This window comes from Brassica napus, chromosome C4 (assembly GCF_020379485.1).
Source record: "Brassica napus cultivar Da-Ae chromosome C4, Da-Ae, whole genome shotgun sequence".
Classification (NCBI taxonomy): Eukaryota; Viridiplantae; Streptophyta; class Magnoliopsida; order Brassicales; family Brassicaceae; genus Brassica; species Brassica napus.
The window spans coordinates 38,204,851-38,224,619 of NC_063447.1; the positions used below are offsets into that span (position 1 = coordinate 38,204,851).

A 19,769-nucleotide genomic window follows, 5' to 3' on the forward strand; every position below is an offset into this window, starting at 1 on the left:
TCCTAGGTGTCATCACCACATGCATTCTCACCTCATTTTTTTAAAGTCATTTCTCAACTAGAATAATTACAAACAAATGCCACTGGTCATTACATTATACTATAATATTTTCGATCAACATTACACTCGGATTTAAAAAAAAAATGGGGATTTAACTAAGGCAACATATTATTACCATTCAAAGAGAGACTTTATTGTTTGTTCGAAAACTTGGAGGTGGTTCATTTAAATAAGGCAATAAAATATACGTGTGTTTTAAGTCATTTACGTTTGAGTAAATAATTGATTATTTAAACTTCGTACAACTAAGTTCTTTACGGTTTGAATTGGTTATTTTAGCTTGATATGCCGATTTGTAATAAAATATCATAACATGTATTGTTGTTCATATCCAATCTTGCAACAAGTAAACCATGTTTATCATAATGTTTTGAAAAACTAATATGAGCTTCAAATTGTTTTATGATCTTTTAGATTCAAGTCATCGAAAATCTCTTTTTTATTCCCAAAACTTAATGCTTCAAATTTAAAAGGAAACACAATTGAATTAATCACGGGATCGAATATATTATAGAAAAGAAAAATGAGAATGTTAACGTATTCAAGGAAACAAAATCCGAAGAATTGAAATACTTACCTTAATCGATCGGAGAATATTTGTGAAATAAAGTTTGCGCGACCAGAACTTGTATAGTATCACATGGTTTGATCCCTTTTTTTTTACAGTAACGTCGTCATTAAGTGTGTCGCTTATGGTGAATTTGCTCATGTTTTCAATGATTTATGGAATTCTATAGATGCAGACATAGTATTATTTGTTTTACAGTGTTGGCAAATTAACTGGGGACAAGGTAATCTATTGTATTTATTGTATATAATAAATTTTTTGGAGCTGATATTATATGTATATCTTGCTAATATTTTTCATCTTTCATAATAAGGCCAACTTAAGAAGGTTACTAACATTGATGGGTTTTCCAAAATTGTCTTCGACCCCACTGGTATTCCAGAAATTGATGCTTTACGATTGATGTAATACATGCATTCACATATTTTGTTAAATAATGTTTTAAATTTCTCAAGATGATCTCTTTGCTATTGCTCATAATAGGATTACAAACAAATACTTCTGAAGACATTATTGACAGCAGTTATTTTGTCTCTATTTTTCATTTTCTTTTGTTTTCTGATACATTGTTCCTTTTATATTTTATTAGACTATTGCTTATGTTTCATTTAATCTTATATTTATAATGTACCTTTATGCAAACAAATATACAATTTAATTTTAAAGTCCATCGCATATAAATTTATATTGACATACTAAAATTTTTAGCTATAACCCGTACTTTCTTACATATATTTTTCTTACTATGACTTTAACTTTTATTATGTCTACATATTAAAAGTTATAATACTTTTAAATCTACTAGCTCCGCGCAGGGCGCGGGTTATCACCTAGTTATCTTAATAAAGAGACTAATGCACACACGTTCCTTAACGTGTTTATAATGTGACGTGCAATCATATATATATTACCAATATCATATATTTGTACTATATACATTATGCGATAATAATTATGAAACCTTGTCCAGTTTGCTTAGGTATCACATAATATTAGCAATGAATTCTAAATTCATAGATTATAAGCGGTTTCTAGCAAAACATTATAACCATCTAATATTATATGATTGTCGAAACCTCGACGTTACAACTTCTACTAGATTTAGTACAACAGATTTCAGGACATTCCCAATGTTGGGGTCGAAAACGGTTGCGACGAAGTTAACGTCCAAATCTTCGAAGAAGAAAACGAAAAACCTTCTTCGAGAAACACTTTTTCGAAATAGATTCTTCTTTACGAAAAGCTTTGCGGAGGAAACGCGAGTCATCGGACAAGAGCTCGAAAAGGGTCGCTACGCAGCGACCGAACGCGTGTTCCGTTTGGTCGCTACGTAGTGACCGAGCTCGAGCCGAAACTCGGTCGCTACGTAGCGACCGAGCTCTTCTGAAACGTCGATACGACATTAGTCCATGCATTCTCGTCTACCCTTCGATGCTATCTCCCAAAGACCATAGCGAACCCATTTCACGTTCCCCGCCATTCTAAGTTATCGATCAAACTTTACCGTAAAAACCGCGGAAAGTTCGTTCTTTATCGAAAGAAGCTGTAATAAACGCTTCGAGTCAGAAGACGGCCCAAAAGGACCTAAGACATGACTCGAGGCTCGACTTACGATTTCTTAACCAACAGCCCGTGAGCCGCATAGCGGTTTACGCTTGGTTCGCAAGGAAAGATAAATGTCAAGTTTCCGCGGATAAATACGAAATTTTGAATATAATTACGAAGATTGGAAAAAATAGAATATCTCCATTTTTATGCTATGGCGGTTTAAGGGCAGAAGAGGAAAAGCGTAAACCGACCTTGGAGCCAGTATAGAAGGAGTCCTAGGCGAGAGGCATGGAGGAGGACTTTTCTCAGAGCAAACTTAGCACTTAGAGCAATTAGGCAACTTTCCGTTTTTGTTATTTCGAGCTGCGACTCAACTAGGTTTTGCAGTCTTAGGTTGTTAGAACTAGGAATCTCGCCGACAGCTCTCGTAGCCAAGACTTCTACCTTGTTGTAACGCTCATACGCGGATTCAGAATAAAACTCCTTTTGCTCTCTTTTACGATTTCTTATCTCTTTTCGTCTTTAATTGCGTGTTCTGATTGCTTGGCGTATGGTTTAACAGATATCCGGGACCTCTGGGAAATTAGGGTTTTCCTAACTTTCCTTATTTAAACGGAAATCGACAGTGCGAATTTTGGTTCCCACACCCAACAATCGGCTAGTCACCGCACAAACCTTAAAACCGAGAGTAAACCTAGGTCTTGCCCTAAACCCATCGCATTGGTCTCAGACATCTCAAAGACATGATATCTAAACGATACGAGATCCTAAAACATGTCTCTTCGTTCATATCTCAACGTTCCCGAAAAATCGTAAATAATTTTTACGAAAACTCACGTCTCGAACAAACCAACAGATTGAACGCCTCAACGAAGTTAAATATGAGACGACAACTCATGTTTACTTCGAACCCACTTGAAACAAAGTAAATCAAACAAACATCCATTATATACCGCATAGCGGTAGGGGTTCAAAGCCGCCAACGGCCAGTCCCGATAAAAACGGCCAAAACAGGCCCATACAAAGTTCGAAGGCCACACTCGGCTAGACATATATGAACAAAGGCCACACTCGGCCGCAAAATACTAGATAAGAGAAACACTTCTTCCCATCAAAACACTCACAGATCAAAGTTAAAATTCCCGGACAAAGAAGCTCCGAATGCATCCGCGGGATAGTTCACTTCCTCATCGTCACCGGCAAAATTAGTCATGGTTTCTACGGTATCAGGATAAACCGGGAAGGGATCCCAGAATCCCTGAATCTTCCCATCGATCGGAGGAATGAGCGTCTCAGCGTGAGCATGATCCTTCATTAACTCCATCTCCCTCTCGAAAACGTAGTCATCCGCCCGCATCTTCCAAAGGCTCCCGACAGAGCCGCGACACTCACGGAAGTCGCCCAGCGAGTTGAAAGCGTCCTTAAGATTCCCGTACTCAACCTGGAATTGAGAAGCGCGAGTCTTCATCACCTCGACAATTTCCCTCTTGCCCTTCCGTTCCGCCCTGGCATGATCACGAGCGAGTTGAGCATCTCTTGCCAACATCTCATCTCGCATGCGAGCAAGATCCTTTTCTGCCTTCTCCGCTTTAAAGCGATAGATCATGGGCTCTCTATGGCTCGCCTCAATGGCCGATCCAAGCAAGTTCAAGCCCTATAAAACCGATTGACACGTTATAAGCAAAAAAATAATAATAATAACGATCGTCAAAATTCTTAAAGTTTATACCCCGTTGATGATACGAGATCCTTCCGCGACGACTTTCGGCCTCCCCGACTCGCTCGTGGCCGGAGGAGCATCGAAGCCCGACGGAAGACCGGCGAAGAAATCATCCAAGTCCAGAATAGGGACTTCGCTCGTACCGCTTCCATCGCCGAAAGCAAGGTCCGGATCCCATCCTGGAAGCATGCAATCGTCCACCGAAAACTCCAGGTCACCGAGGTCAATATCTTTCCCCTTCGAAGAGTTCAGCCCCGTCGCAATCGTGGGAGCGGCATCGGGACCTTGGTCATCAGGCTCGGAATCACTCCTTGTTTCTCCGCCCAAAGCATGACTAGGATGCACAAACCTCAGTGCCTCTCGAACTCTCTTAGGCGTAAAGGAAGTCCAGAAAAAAGGACCGTTCCTGAGCAGATCCCTCACCGCAATAATGTCCTCAGGAAACGGAGTAAGAGGATTGATGAAGGGACGATCGTTCGGCAACCTCCGGAACAATGGGATACAACTCTCCTCAACGGACGCGGCGTCTACACGAACGAAGAAGAAAAACTTCTTCCACGAGTTGAAGTTAGAAGTAAACCCCTTTACCACTGACATGAAGTTCCGAGGAACCAGGCTGTAAGTGTCCGTATCCTTGATGATCTGTAACCGAAGAAGCGCTTCGAAGTGATCGATGGTGAGGGAGAGACCATGCTCGTAGCTCAGGATCAGGACTCCAATGAGGTGCTGGATGCCAAGAGGATTCAGTTGGCTTATCGCCACCCCGAAATGATCCAGCACACGAACGATAATCTCGGGGATCGGGAACCATAAACGGCAGCGCACTACGAATGCTTCGTAACAAGTAAAGTAACCCTCCGGGGGACTACTAGCGCATTCTCCTTGACGAGGAACCCTGAATTCCACCGCGTCCGAAATAAGGTAGAACGACCGCATGACCTCGAAGAATTCACTAGTACTCCTATTTGGTGCACCTACCTCCACCGGGCGATGATTGATGACCGGGAATGATTTTTCTTTGGGAGGCGTGATTGAACCGTAACACGCCACCCACCATGCCTCGTTCTCGTCCGGGTCTACCGAATGAGGAACGAATTCCATCTTCGGCACTCGAAGCTCTTCAGAAACGTTCGCGGGCAAGGACCCTTTCTTCGAACTCCTCTTCTTACTCGACATCTCGTGTTTTTCTTTTTTTTTATCAAGAAGGAAATGATAGAGAGAAAGAGAAAGAAGAAATAACTTTTCAAGAAACCTCTCCATAAGAATGAGTAAGTGTAAAGATTGTGAAGAAATTACCTCCCTTCTTATAGGCATGAGAAATTACTATTTACTTGCGGATTTTTGGACACGAACTTCGCCCAAATACACCAATCTCGTCCGAACTAGCCATACCGCGCATTGGGATCTCACTAGAAATCCACGCTCCCAACGAGCTGGGGGCTAACTGTTGGGGTCGAAAACGGTTGCGGCGAAGTTAACGTCCAAATCCCCGAAGAAGAAAACGAAAAATCTTCTTCGACAAACACTTTTTCGAAATAGATTCTTCTTTACGAAAAGCTTTGCGGAGGAAACACGAGTCATCGGACAAGAGCTCGAAAAGGGTCGCTACGCAGCGACCGAACGCGTGTTCCGCTCGGTCGCTACGTAGCGACCGAGCTCGAGCCAAAGCTCGGTCGCTACGTAGCGACCGAGCGGACCGAGCTCGAGCCAAAGTTCGGTCGCTACGTAGCGACCGAGCTCTTCTGAAACGTCGATACGACATTAGTCCATGCATTCTTGTCTACCCTTCGATGCTATCTCCCGAAGACCATAGCGAACCCATTTCACGTTCCCCGCCATTCTAAGTTATCGATCAAACTTTACCGTAAAAACCGCGGAAAGTTCGTTCTTTATCGAAAGAAGCCGTAATAAACGCTTCGAGTCAGAAGACGGCCCAAAATGACCTAAGACATGACTCGAGGCCCGACTTACGATTTCTTAACCAACAGCCCGTGAGCCGCTTAGCGGTTTACGCTTGGTTCGCAAGGAAAGATAAATGTCAAGTTTCCGCGGATAAATACGAAATTTTGAAGATAATTACGAAGATCGGAAAAAATGGAATATCTCCATTTTTATGCTATGGCGGCTTAAGGTCAGAAGAGGAAAAGCGTAAACCGACCTTGGAGCCAGTATATAAGGAGACCTAGGCGAGAGGCATGGAGGAGGACTTTTCTCAGAGCAAACTTAGCACTTAGAGCAATTAGGCAACTTTCCGTTTTTGTTATTTTGAGCTGCGACTCAACTAGGTTTTGCAGTCTTAGGTTGTTAGAACTAGGAATCTCGCCGACAGCTCTCGTAGCCAAGGCTTCTACCTTGTTGTAACGCTCATACGCGGATTCGGAATAAAACTCCTTTTGCTCTCTTTTACGATTTCTTATTTCTTTTCGTCTTTAATTGCGTGTTCTGATTGCTTGGCGTGTGGTTTAACAGATATCCGGGACCTCTGGGAAATTAGGGTTTTCCTAACTTTCCTTATTTAAACGGAAATCGACAGTGCGAATTTTGGTTCCCACACCCAACAATCTCCCACTTGTACTGGAATCATCTATTCCCATAATCCTTTTGTCTCTATATCTCAATCTCAGCATAAAGCAAGAACTTGTGTCATCCTTATTAAGCTAGATCATGTTTATCGAACTCTGATTTATGCTGATAAAACAAACGACTGACATTCACCTCGTCTGAGCACGGCCATGCATTTCTCAGTATCAAATCTTCGATAGGCCCAAAGATATTTATCTCTCGTTATATGGGAGGGACAAATCCCATCTTAGTCCATCACTGTTCCTTACAAACTTCATAGAACACCTAATCAATGCATTTATAATCACCAGTTACGGCTGACGTTTGACAAGGTCAAAGTGAACTAATCCACAAGTAGAGAATTATGACGAACTCAGGTCTAAGGACTATACTCTATAGTCGTAATGAAAAACTCTTATGACACTCATATAACAATCTTGTAGAGTTCTCATTAGCGGGTCAGTCCGATCATGTGTTCTCTAACACATATCCATGTGATTGACTTCTATACCACATATTGAATGACTTTGTGAAACTTAGTCATCAATCACCTCACATACTAGTCATTCTTGGTTATTAATGTCCCATGTTAACAACCTTGACTAGGGACCTCAATAACTTATATCATCTTTCACTTAAAGGGTTTCATGATCAAGTCACGTACTTGATGACCTATAAGAATGATATAAATTAGTTTGGGACTTTTATTTAATTATCCAATAATCAAATAAATCTGAAACAATTTCATTAGCTTGAATACATAATCAAATGTATGTCAATATGAACATCAGATCATAAACATAAAGTCTCCACACTAAAATCAAGATCATATCTTAAGATACTTAGTACCCATGGCTGCAGTATGACTCTCATACTTAGGCCATGGAAGAGGCTTGGTAAATGGATCAACAACATTTGCATCCATTGAGACTATACTATGGTGCTTTGCTTGGAACTCTTCCAACCCACCACTCTCCATTAAGGAAAAAGATGAAACCAACTCCTGATCGAAAATCACCTTTGTCATTTTTGAAAAATTGGCATCGTTGTAACCACTTACAACAAGCTCATAAATTCCTCCATAGACCAAGAATTTATCCTTAGTATTTCTCAAATACTTAAGGATACTTTTGACTGTTGTTGTCCAGTGACTTTCACCTGGATTAGATTGGTATCGACTCGTCATGCTCAAAGCACATGCAACTTCTGGACGAGTACAGATCATGGCATACATGATAGATCCTTTAGCAGAAGCATATGGGATTTTACTCATGCGCTCTCGCTCATCCTGTGTCGAAGGACACTGAGTCTTGCTAAGAGTTATGCCGTGAGACATTGGAAAAAAGCCTTTCTTGGAATCATGCATCTTGAATCTATGTAAGACTTTATCTTGACATAATCCAATAGTCTTATTTAATATATCTCTATAGAATCTTATTCCAAGAATATATGTAGCTTTTTCCATGTCTTTCATTAGGAAACAACCTCAAAGTATGTCATCTACATACAACACCAAGGAAAACTGCGCTCCCACTAGTCTTCTTGTAAACGCAAGGTTCTTCTTTATCTCTAATGAAATCAAACTCTTTGATTGCCTCATTAAAACGAAGATTCGAACTCCGAGATGCTTGCTTCAAGCAATATATTGGAGTCAGTGTCCATCATAGCTTCCTCAAAGGACGTAGGTTCATCACTCTCTATTATCATGATGATCCGTCACCCAAACCTCATATCTATCAGGTTCGTTACGTGTACTTTCGGACCTACGCACTTCAGGTTTCACAGGTGTAGATTCTACGACTCTTCGTAAATCTAATTGATCATCTTCCTAAGATGATGAAACCATCTCCTGTGTTTTTCAAACTTCTTCGAGTTGTACTTTACTCTTACTGTTTTTCTTAGAAAGAAATTCTCTCTCAAGAAAAACACCACTATGAGCAACAAACACTTTGTTCTCGGTGGGGGTAGTAAAAGTAATAACATTTGGTTTCTTTAGGATAACCAATGAAGTAGCATTCATCAGATTTAGGTCCAAGCTTATCAATAAACATATGTTTGACATAAGCATTAGAACCTCAAATTTTCAGAAAAGACAGATTTGGAACCTTTCCAGTCCACATCTCATATGGTGTCTTCTCAACTGATTTTGATGGACATTTATTTAACATAAATGCATACGTTTCTAGAGCGTATCTCCCAAAATATGGTGGAAGATCTGTATGACTCATCATAGACCGAACCATATCCAATAAAGTTCAGATTTCTCCTTTCGGACACACCATTCCACTGTGGTGTTCCTGGAGGATTGAGTTGTGAAACAATTCCACATTCTCTCAGATGATCATTAAATGCTTGACTCAAATATTCTCCACCTCGATCAGATCGAAAAGTTTTTATTTTCTTGTCAAGCTGATTTTGTACTTCATTTTGAAATTCTTTGAATGGTTCATTAGATAAACATAACCGTATCTACTGAAGTCGTCAGTAAATGTAATGAAGTACTGATAGTTTCCTCTAGCATTTATATTCATTGGGCCGCATACATCACTATGTACAAGTTCCAATAAGTCTTTGGCTCTTTCATTGTATCCAGTAAAATGAGCCTTAGCCATTTTACCCAATAAATAAGATTCACATTTTTCATATGATTCATAATCAAATGAGCTCAAAAGTCCATCACTATGAAGCTTTTGAATGCGTTTCTTATTTATGTGGTCCAAACGACAGTGCCAAAGAAAATTCTGATTCGTGTCGTTAGACTTGAATCTTTTGGTACTGATATTATAGACAGACACGCTTTGGTCTAGAATATAAAGTTCATTCTCTACTGGACCGCTACCATAAAAGATATCATTACGATTAAAAGAACAACACTTGTTTTTGATCGAAAACTGAAATCCTTCCAAATCCAAACAAGGAATGGAAATAATATTCTTACTTATTGCAGTTACATGGTAGCAATTCTTAAGTTCTAAAACCAAGTCTGAAGGTAAAGACAAGTGAAATGTTCCCACAGCTAATGCAGCAACCCTTGCTCCATTTCCCAAGCGTAGGTCCACTTGTCCTTTCTCCAGTATTCTACTGTTGCTTAGACCATTCATATTCGTACAAATATGAGCACCACAGCCGGTATCCAATACCCAAGAAGTAGAGCCAGAAGTAGTAACATTTACTTCTATAACATAAATACCCCTAGACGATGTTTCAAAAGTCTTTTTTTTTTCAGATCTTCCAAGTAGGGTTTAAACTTAGGAGAATGATCAAGCTGGCTAGGATTCGCAATCCATCTTGGCTTATCCTTTCCTTTAAAGTTTTACACTCTTGTTTGAGAACAATTCTCGGGTTTCGATACCATTGGAGGAAGTTTTATCCATTCAATATTTCCTTTTCAAGGGCATATCGCATTGAAAGTGGGTTGTGAGGAGTTAACTTTTCAGGAATAGAAGAATAGCAAATATTAATATGATGTATAGGAATTAGAGAAATCTCAACAATTAAGAAAACTCATATTATATTCAAAACGTTTTCCTCAAATGAATATAATAATCCAAGATCCATATTTCACAAGAACCCGAGTGAGCTTTGCCTCATCGCCCTAATGTTAAGCTATTTAGGTAAGCAACACTTTGCTAATTATATCCAATATAATTCTTGGTTGTCAGACGACATCTTATGTCTTATCCAACCTATGTCTCTAAGCCCAAAACCATTTTGATAGCTTAGTCAAGTGAACCAATCTTATATTCATATGATAACCGTTACCATCTACCTCACTCATGTAATTGCAGACACTTTGCTTTGGCAAGCCCATCTTACAACGAAGCGAGTCTTGATAGTTGATAAGATTGGATAGACATCAAAAGTACTTGAAATTAATTGAGGAACGAATTTTAATTCAATTTCAATATATATTTAAAATTTATATCTAATATAAAATATAAATATAACTAATACATATCTAATATGTATTTTAATTGAATTATAAATAATTTATTTATTTTAATCTAATTAAATAATATATTATTTATTGAATAATATTGTTCTAATCCAATTAGAACGATAATAAGTTGATTTAATCAAATCAATATATATATATACATGTATATAAATATCTAAATCCATATCAACACTTTGATATGATCGAGATAATCTAAATATATATATTTACATAAACAATTGAGACATTAATATAATGCATATGTTAAAATGTAAATAATATATTTATACAAGCAACAACTACGAGACATGCAAGTTCAATTCAAGACAATACAACATGAGAAAACTAATCGATTACAATAATCATAATGTTCATGTTAAATAATATTATTCTGAACATAATCGTATTAGTTTTCAAGAACACCACAACCAAAAACATATATCTCCATATACGGGTTTGGATGTTCTTAATGTTGTAACTTACCAGGCCGTATATCTACCTTAATCAAATTAGGATTCTTTCTTAACATACGAGCATATCAATTTATTATCTATACCAAATTATAGATTTAACAAGATTTAATTTCAGTATTGAACAAGTAGGCTATGATACCACTGTTGGAATTCATACCGGTTTATAACAATTTATAAATCAACCTATGAACTCATATGCCTAGAATCTCATGCAAATACTGAAAATAAATCTAGATTTTAGGGTTCCGAATATACCTGGTTATTCCCAGCGGAAAGATGAATAAACCAAATCGAGCTTTCTAGCACTCCAAACGTCGTGCCTCTACCGGTATCCACACGTACACAAACTGGATCGAGACGGGATGCTAGTGCCGTAAAGATCAAATCTCAGAAAGTTGACAAACACCTTTGTCTATCTTAGGTTTTTATTATCGGCCACGTTTTCGTATGTTTCTAAAACATCAGCATCACGTCCTTTATATAATTGGTACCATTAACCTAATTTGGTTAATAATAGACTTAGCCCAATTATCTTAATAAAGAGACTAATGCACGCACGTTCCTTAACATGTTTATAATATGACGTGCAATCATATATATATTACTAATATCATATATTTGTACTATATACAGTATGCAATAATAATTATGAAACCTGTCCAGTTTGCTTAGGTGTGTGACCATGTAGGATCATATAATATTAGCAATGAATCCTAAATTCATAGATTATAAGCGATTTCTGTCAAAACATTATAACCATCTAATATTATACAATTGTCGAAACCTCGACGTTACAACTTCTACTAGAGTTAGTACAACAAATTTCAGGACATTCCCAACAAATACTTCATCTATGAAATCTCTGCATCGTCTTGGGAAGACTGGCTAGATTCATCGGACTTTCTCAACCAGAATTCATCTCCAGGTGAAGACAATGTGTTGGATGTCGGATTCAGTGGTACCAGGAGTTTCGTTTATAGTTGTATTTTGTCTCCGAAGTTTTAGCTTCAAATTATATGATGATCTTATAAGCAAAAAAAACATTCGTCTTGCCATAAATATTGACCCTTACTAAAAAGATCTCATGTGATAAGCTTGGCTTTTGTTTTGCACGTTCAGTTCATAACTTTGGAGATTTGCGGTTCAGGCCTATAAAGATAAATAAAACACCAAAACACACATCAAGGGCGGGGGGTTCTTGAAATATTTTCTTCGGGAAGCTTAAAGCTTGAAACTTAATATTGATTTGGAACATACCATGTTCATATACTGGTCATTCAAATCTCTTTCTGAAACAGACTAAAACGGGTTAAGAAAACTTACATTGAGCTAGTCGTTGTAACCATTGATAAGATCAACAACTTATTGTGCGAGAATGTACTGTCTTCTAGTGGTGTAAAGCTTAGACATGAACATAATTATTAAGATAGCTATTGCTTCCCAAACCAACATCGTAAATCAGCTGCAGCAGTCTCATCTCCAAGGAGTTCCACCAATTGTGCCACTGTGGTTTGATAGTTAAGGATTTGTCCACTAAAGGTTATCCTCTGTCCCTTCATTCTCAAAAGCAAAAGAAAGAAAGTTATAGTTTTTTGCCTTATATGGAAACAGAGACTCAGGGAGAGAGAGTGATAAAAGGATGGCTCCTGATTACCAATGCTTCTCTGAAATAGTTGAAATAAATGTTAGGATACAATTTTTTTTGAAAATTTTGAGATTATACGCTAGAATTTGTTTCAATACTAAGATGTGTTTTAAAAACAGAACACCTTAGAATCGATGAGAAGCATGCCAACTTCCCAGAATCTGAGCAACCTCACCTCCACATTGGAAGAACAACCCAGAATTCAGATCAGCAAGTAGAGCTGAGGAGTTAGCTATTATACTGAGAAAAATATCAAATGCTATCGGATTTGTGAGGATGATTCTCAAGAGATGAGGTCTTAACTTTTTATAGGTGGAGATCCATTGCTTGGAAAAGGGATAAAGTGAGATACAATGAATCACAAATCGTGTAAGCATTTAAGAAGGTTGTTACGTAACGCTTCGGAGAATTACAACAGAAGAAGAAACGACACAATTGAAGCTTGGCATAGAGGTTCTTCACGTCGATTTGACTCACTCAATTCATCAAATCTCCTCCATAGCTGGTGTAGAACGAAGAGGACACAAACCCTAATTTTTTGTCTCGACATCGGGGAAGACGACATCTCTCTGTTGGACTGCATTTCGACTGATCACAATCTATAACGAAATAAGAGCCCATTAAATGTTTATAAGCTCATTAACATGTTAACAAACAAAACATAACTCAATTAAATGAAACGCAGAGTTTCACAGGTTTGGACACGAGTCGTGCTCATAAGAGCCGATTTTGTGACATGGATCCTATGTGGCTTCACCAGGATAGAGAGAACATATTTTTAGATATATATATATATACTAGGATAAACCCGCCCTACGGGCGGGCGAATAAACAAATTAATAGTATAAATTTATTTTATATGTTTAATTTACTGTTATCTAAAGTAGCATTAACATTCATAGTTTTTTATAATAATTTTAGTTATTTGTTTTGATATTCGTTTTAAAATTTATATACTTGTCTAACTATAATACTTTTTATAGAAAATATAACTATTTACTTTCTCTCAATGTTTACTTTAGTTCAGTTATACCAATAACTAACATAGCTTTTTTAAATAAAAAAATACCATTGATTGGAGTAAATAGATGAGCTCATTTTCTCTCTTAGTTTTATATTTGTTTCAAAATTGAATTGTTTTTTACGCTAATACCATTTTGGAAAACTAATGATTAACACAATGAAAAAATAACTTTATCACTAAAACTAAAAATATTTTAAGACAGATAAATAGATACTATGAAGCTATTGTTACTATTTATACATACATGTGTTTGTTAGAATCTTATAGGAATATATATATATATCTTTATATATAAAGAAGAACTTCACTCTTCCCTGGTATTTTTCCACAAGCTAAAACAAAGTTAACCATGTTATCAATATAATTGATTAGAAGATTTGAAATAAATTATAAAGAATCTTACAATATATAATTCTTACATTAATTTTATTATAAAGAATTTTTTTTTTTTTGCATTATAACATAATCTTATATGCAAAACTATATTTGAAAACAAAGTTAGCAGTGAATTTATATTTACTTAAAAAGTAAATTCTTATTTGAAAATATTTTAAAAATATTAAATTTATTATTTGTTAGGATTTTTTAATGAAAAGGCAGTTTTAATTTATTTAAAATAATCCACTGGAAATATTTAATAAACAAATTAAAATTAAAATATAAATCTATGACAAAATAATGTGATTCATGATTATAAAAATTAACAACACATAAAAAAAATTATAATAAAATACTTTAATTTAAATTTAATCATTTTTTTCTTCAAATGCATAGGCAAGAGGGTTCTTCTCAGGGACTGGTTCATGTCTGAGGACTGAGGTTTGTATCGTTGTCATCCCTGTAGGGAAGGTGAAATCGAGTTGTCAAGACTATTTAAGGAAGAAGAAAACTCTTAGGTTTATACAGAATTAACAACACATAGCTCGCAGCATTACAAAAAAAGAAGCTAGCAGCATTACAAAAACATGTTCTTGCAACCCATTCTCCTATAGCCTCCCATGCATCCACAATGAATTAGTTTTCTTCCTCTTCTATAATCATAATTATTGCCTCTGTGCTGCGAGACAAACCGTAACAGTTAGGACATTCTGTAAACTCAATACACATCTTTGGCTCGTTTTCGATAGCTTTCAGTTTTCATGTACCCCCATACATATCACCTAATCATATAAACACATAAGGGCATCAATGTCAAGCTCATGAGGTTTTTGCAACATATCAAACGAAAACAGAGAATCGTTATGACTTTGACTTTTAACATAGGAAGATGTTATCTTACGCAGAGTAATCATATAGATATAATTAGAGTTTAGTAAGCTAAGAGAATGTAACTCACTAAGAACAGGACCAATGCCCTGGCAGTCACGGCAAACTCCTGGTTTCTTGTCTAAAGCGGCAGCGTTCTGTAGACAAAGGTATAAGCATTGGTAACTAAAGCTGGAGATAAGCACACACATGTCACCATCCACTGTTTAAATTTACTTCCAACTAAAAAAAAACTAATTTTCATTTTTGTTGTCTAATTTTTATTATTTTTAAATGTTTTTAAAATCATATATTTGTTTAACAATTAAAAATGTGAAAATGTAATTTTTCACTGTATTGTCATTGTTAGTTCTACTTTGACTTTGATGATAAGTAGAATGCATTTTAATAAGGATTCTGCAATGTAAAACAAAATTAATTAATGTTCAGATTTAAGACAAAATTTGTTGTAATCACTTTCTCACCATTAACATTGTAAGTGCAAGTTAATGACGTCTAGGTTAGAATACTTATGCAAGTTTGTACGTGAAGAATGTAAATTTCATAATTTTACCAATCAGACTAACCCTTGAGACGCTTAGAGACTCAATCTACAAAGTCTGCGGTTTATAGTAACACTCGCCAATACTGTCAAGTTCAGGCTATTTACAAACACATGTATTGTTTGTAATAGAATTCACAACCATGACTATTTTTAATAAGTTCTGTGACTAATTAGAGTCATAAGTCTGTGATTATTCTTGCAAGTGCACAAATGTACTATTAACTTCTATGGTGACAAACTACAGAGAATATAAAATTAGCATAAAGTAATTTATATGAATCTGATCGAAATAAAATTATTGTTACAATAAAGTTGTACTAAAATCTAGAATTGTAGAGAAAGTAAACAACATGAGCTTCAAGCTTTCGAGTGTTTTCCCATAGTGGGAAAGTCACATGCGAAGAGACATCCGTCTCATCAGACAAAGTGATAGAAAAACTCTTAGTACCTAGTTCAACATGAGCGGTTAAGTAATCAATTCCATCAGGTACACTACTGCTGTACTTGTAAGGACACTGTCCATGATGAGGACTCCATCCGGCATCCCAAGTTCTTTCCCATAGTCAAGTAATATTCTTAAAACCTGAAAAGCAATGGTATAGATTAAAAAGGGCAAGATGAAACGCAGACAACAGACAAAAGTGATGATTACATATTTTATGGTCCTGATTGTACCATTTTACCGTCAGACTGTGGGAAAAGGATAAGATTTAATGTTCCGGTTATTAATCACAACATGACCAAACTTAGCAGATGCTCTCTGGAAGTTGAGTAAGGGAGAGCAGAAGCTTCCAATTTGATCTTCCACCTGAAACTGGTAAGTAAAGTTCCATCTCGGAGGAAATGTGTGCCAGGAAGACCGTCTTGCCACAAGTGACGCTGCATTTGGATGCCAGGCGGCCCAGACCTATTCCAGAAAAAAAATTAAAAGAACTCAAGAAGTATATCAGTAGTCACATAGCAAATGAGAACCAAACATTTTAGGGATAACTGGTAAGTTGGTATAGTAAAGAAAGCTCTTGGACTCACCAAGTCAAAAGAAGAGGATCATCCAAATGATTGAAGACTCTAACAACAACACTGTAGTTGGTCGTAGCATTAAAGAGAGGTCCTGGAGTATACAATACCACTGGGAACCACTTCCAACACAAAAGGATTCATCGTTGGCTATATCCAGTTAATCCACTCCCCGAATTCCGGTTTCAGAGCCTCGATCTCATCGATTACAGCGCGCAATCTCTCGTGTACAAAAAAAATAACTTTTGAGAATATGACTATGTCTGGTGACGAAACTAAAACAACACTTGAAGAGGTTAAAACAAAAATACCTGACCTTCCTACTCCGAAGCCTTGCTTGCGTAAGCTATGCCTGGAAATCTCCGTGGAAAGGAATTGTTTCAGAAATCAAGCTGCAAAAAAAAAAAAAAAAACTTGTAACTCTTCCATTAAAAATTCCAAAAACAAAACCTCAGAATAACATATAGCGATCATGTTTTTCCTCACCTGGATTATCTTAGAAGCATGATATACAAGTCTACAACATATAAACATGTAATCACGGGAAAAAAAACTTTTTCTCCAACTCCGGCTCCTTGTGGGTAGGCTGGCTGTCTCATAATCGCTTCGGTGATAAAAAATTTTGGCTGGTTAGGGATTCTCAGCGTTTTTCTGCGACGATCAGAGGTATGTTGCAGCTAAAAAACATCCTTCCTCAGTTTCTGCGTTGTGCTGTTGGTGATGGGCAAAGAGCCTCCTTTTGGTATGATTATTGGACAGACTTGGGTCCGCTATATCTGCTATTCTCATCAGGTCCTAGGAAGCTTCAAGTTCATGACTCTGCCTCTGTTTCTGATGCTGTCCGGAATGGTGAATGGTTCCTGCCTCCAGCAAGATCTGAGAATGCAATCACCCTACAAATTGTCTTATCTTCTACTGCAGTTCCATCGGTTGAAAAGGGAGGTGATACCTATCTGTGGCGGATTCAATCTGGTGGGTTTGCTAATAAATTTCCGTCTCAAATAACTTGGGATAGATTGAGAACTTCATCAGCTGAAATAGTATGGCATGATGTAATTTGGTTCAAGGAAGAAGTTCCGCGTTGCTCTTTCGTTGCGTGAATGTCTATGCTTGGCAGGCTCCCTACTAGGGATCGCCTGATTTCTTGGGGTCTCTCTGTCCCTGCAAACTGTGTCTTATGCGCTAATGGCATCGAGTCCCACAACCATCTTTTCTTTGGCTGTCCTTACGCCGTTGCTATCTGGACCCGTTACTGCGGAAGGTTTATCTATGTTCCTCCTTTGGACCTTCCAGCTGCGGTCAACATGATCTCGCAATATCAGGGACAGTTCTCATCGCAGGTTAGGCCCATCATGAAGTTGATTCTCCAGGCTGTGATCTATAGCCTTTGGCCTGAGCGCAATGCTCGGATTTTCAGGGATGTCTCCTTACCGGTGGGGCCTTTCTTCAAGCAAGTGGACCGGGGGCTTCATGACAGGCTGTTCTCTCTTCCTCCTTCCCCGACTGATACTCATTCTCTCTTAAAGTTGTACTTTTGGTTCACTGATCCTTATAGTTAATAGCTCCTTGTTGTTGCTTGTTTCTTATTGTATGTTAGTCTCCTTCTCTCCTCTCTTTTCTTTTTGTGTTGTAATAAATTGTTCTGCAACATTGTAAAAAACAGAAAATCAGTATGGAATTTAACATTTGTACCAAAAAAAAAAAAAAACTGAGAGTGGCTGTGAAGATTCATCCTACTCTCAACCCTCTCCAATTTATAGGGTCTGAGGTGATTCGGATCTCATTGTATGGGAAGGGAGACAGAGAGTTCGAAATTGTCAATGAGTTTAATGAGAATAACATTTATTGTCTAAGTTAAGAGGAATACATTGAATTGAACCAAAAGGAAGATGTGAATATGAAAAGATAGGAGAGGTGAAGAGGTGGATAGTAGGGAAAAAGAAATCGTGTTTCTGCAGACTTATGAGAAACAGGCAGAGATGGTGAGGTTGAAGGGTCGACGAAGGAAAACAATGAAAACCTAATGGTCATAAAACAGCAGAGCTTGTTTTTAATCGGGCCATTTTTTTACCGAGACGACAATGAAAACAAGGCAGACCGGACCGTTTATTTTAATTTAATTTGGGCTTTGGTATCACATTATGGGCTGACCGGACCGTTTATATTGGTGGGTAGTTACTTTTGCCTAAATGTTTTGTTGATATATTCAGGTTATGCTATGGATCCAAAGGTTTGGGCTGGAAACCCATGTTGGTGGGTATATTTTATTTGTAAGTTGCTGGACTTAACACTGCGAGAAAACATATCCATGACGAAGAAAAATTAAGTCGTAACTTTGCTACAAGCAAACAACGTGATGAAACCTTTCCTATGATACTCCACTTTGATTTTGGTTGGATCGAACAAGTACATATGATAGATGGTTGATTCTAGGATAGAACAGTTTCTTGATATATAGATGGATCGTTAGGTCACATTGAAATTGCAGAATGATCTTAGATTCACCATTCTGTTGTTCTGAATATTATACACCAGTCAATAAAAAAGGTTGTTGATTTACTTTGGGTTCACACACCTTCACAATCAGGTTGTTCATAAGAACAATAAATCATCAAAGAGAAAGAAAAATGATTTTTATAAAATGATGATTAAAATTCAGAATGAATTTAGACAGATTCTAATAAAAATAAAATACAAAAAAACAAGTAGATAGATTACATAAAAAACATAGAAAATGCATAAAAAATACAAACCCAGACAAAGACATAATTAAATTAGCTGTTGTAGAAGAAAGTTGAGTAAATGAAAGTGGTTGGAAAAGTGGTGGTTAGGCCAAGTAATTCTTTTTCACTTTCATAAGGCCAACAATCTTCTCAATTAGCTTACTGGACTTAAATTTTTTTATGGGCATCAGAAATTGCAAATGGGTCTTCTTTCTGAACATTGAAATAAGGTATCCACTCAGGTTCTTCAACAGAATCGTATCCATGGGGTTACATCCACTCAGGTCCATCTCAGGTTGATTCGTCATGTGTTGTTTCCTCGGTTGGTTCAATCAGGATTGCATCACAACAATATTATGACAATAGAGGTATTCATCACCAATTGGAAGTAAAATTTATAAGGAAACAAATTCGTCGTAATATACATGTGAAGACGAAGAGATTTAAATTCGAAGAGATTTAAATTTCTTTAGCAACGAGTGTACGAGTAAACCGATATTTTAGGTGGAAACATATTTTTAGTGGGATTTACCTAATACATATTGTCGTAAATTAGTTGTTATAGTGATGTAAAAGACCTGTAAAACCATTCATTGTAAATCAATTGTAAATTTTTATCTACCATTGTCAAAACTTTATTTTATATATATATATATATATATATATATATATGGCATTCCTC

General features: G+C 36.9%; 2 long non-coding RNA genes across 7 annotated transcripts; both read right to left on the minus strand.

The window, feature by feature from the left end:
* Positions 1-11,618: 11,618 nt before the first annotated feature.
* On the minus strand, positions 11,619-14,061 carry LOC111205143. The gene is made up of 2 exons (XR_007322249.1): positions 12,192-14,061; positions 11,619-12,017 (listed from the first exon to the last, which is right to left on the minus strand). It is a non-coding gene; the product is annotated as an uncharacterized LOC111205143 (long non-coding RNA).
* A 331-nt stretch (positions 14,062-14,392) lies between these two features.
* LOC125585331 lies at positions 14,393-18,429 on the minus strand. 6 transcript variants are annotated; one of them, XR_007322253.1, is made up of 7 exons: positions 18,102-18,429; positions 16,851-18,006; positions 16,377-16,756; positions 16,023-16,254; positions 15,796-15,930; positions 14,874-14,940; positions 14,393-14,697 (listed from the first exon to the last, which is right to left on the minus strand). It is a non-coding gene; the product is annotated as an uncharacterized LOC125585331 (long non-coding RNA). The 6 variants fall into 6 exon arrangements; XR_007322251.1 differs by lacking the exons at positions 14,393-14,697; positions 14,874-14,940 and having other exon boundaries at positions 15,603-15,930; positions 16,000-16,254; positions 16,377-16,584; positions 16,676-16,756; XR_007322255.1 differs by lacking the exons at positions 14,393-14,697; positions 14,874-14,940 and having other exon boundaries at positions 15,603-15,930; positions 16,851-17,240; positions 17,314-18,006; positions 18,102-18,428.
* Between the last annotated feature and the right edge of the window lie 1,340 nt (positions 18,430-19,769).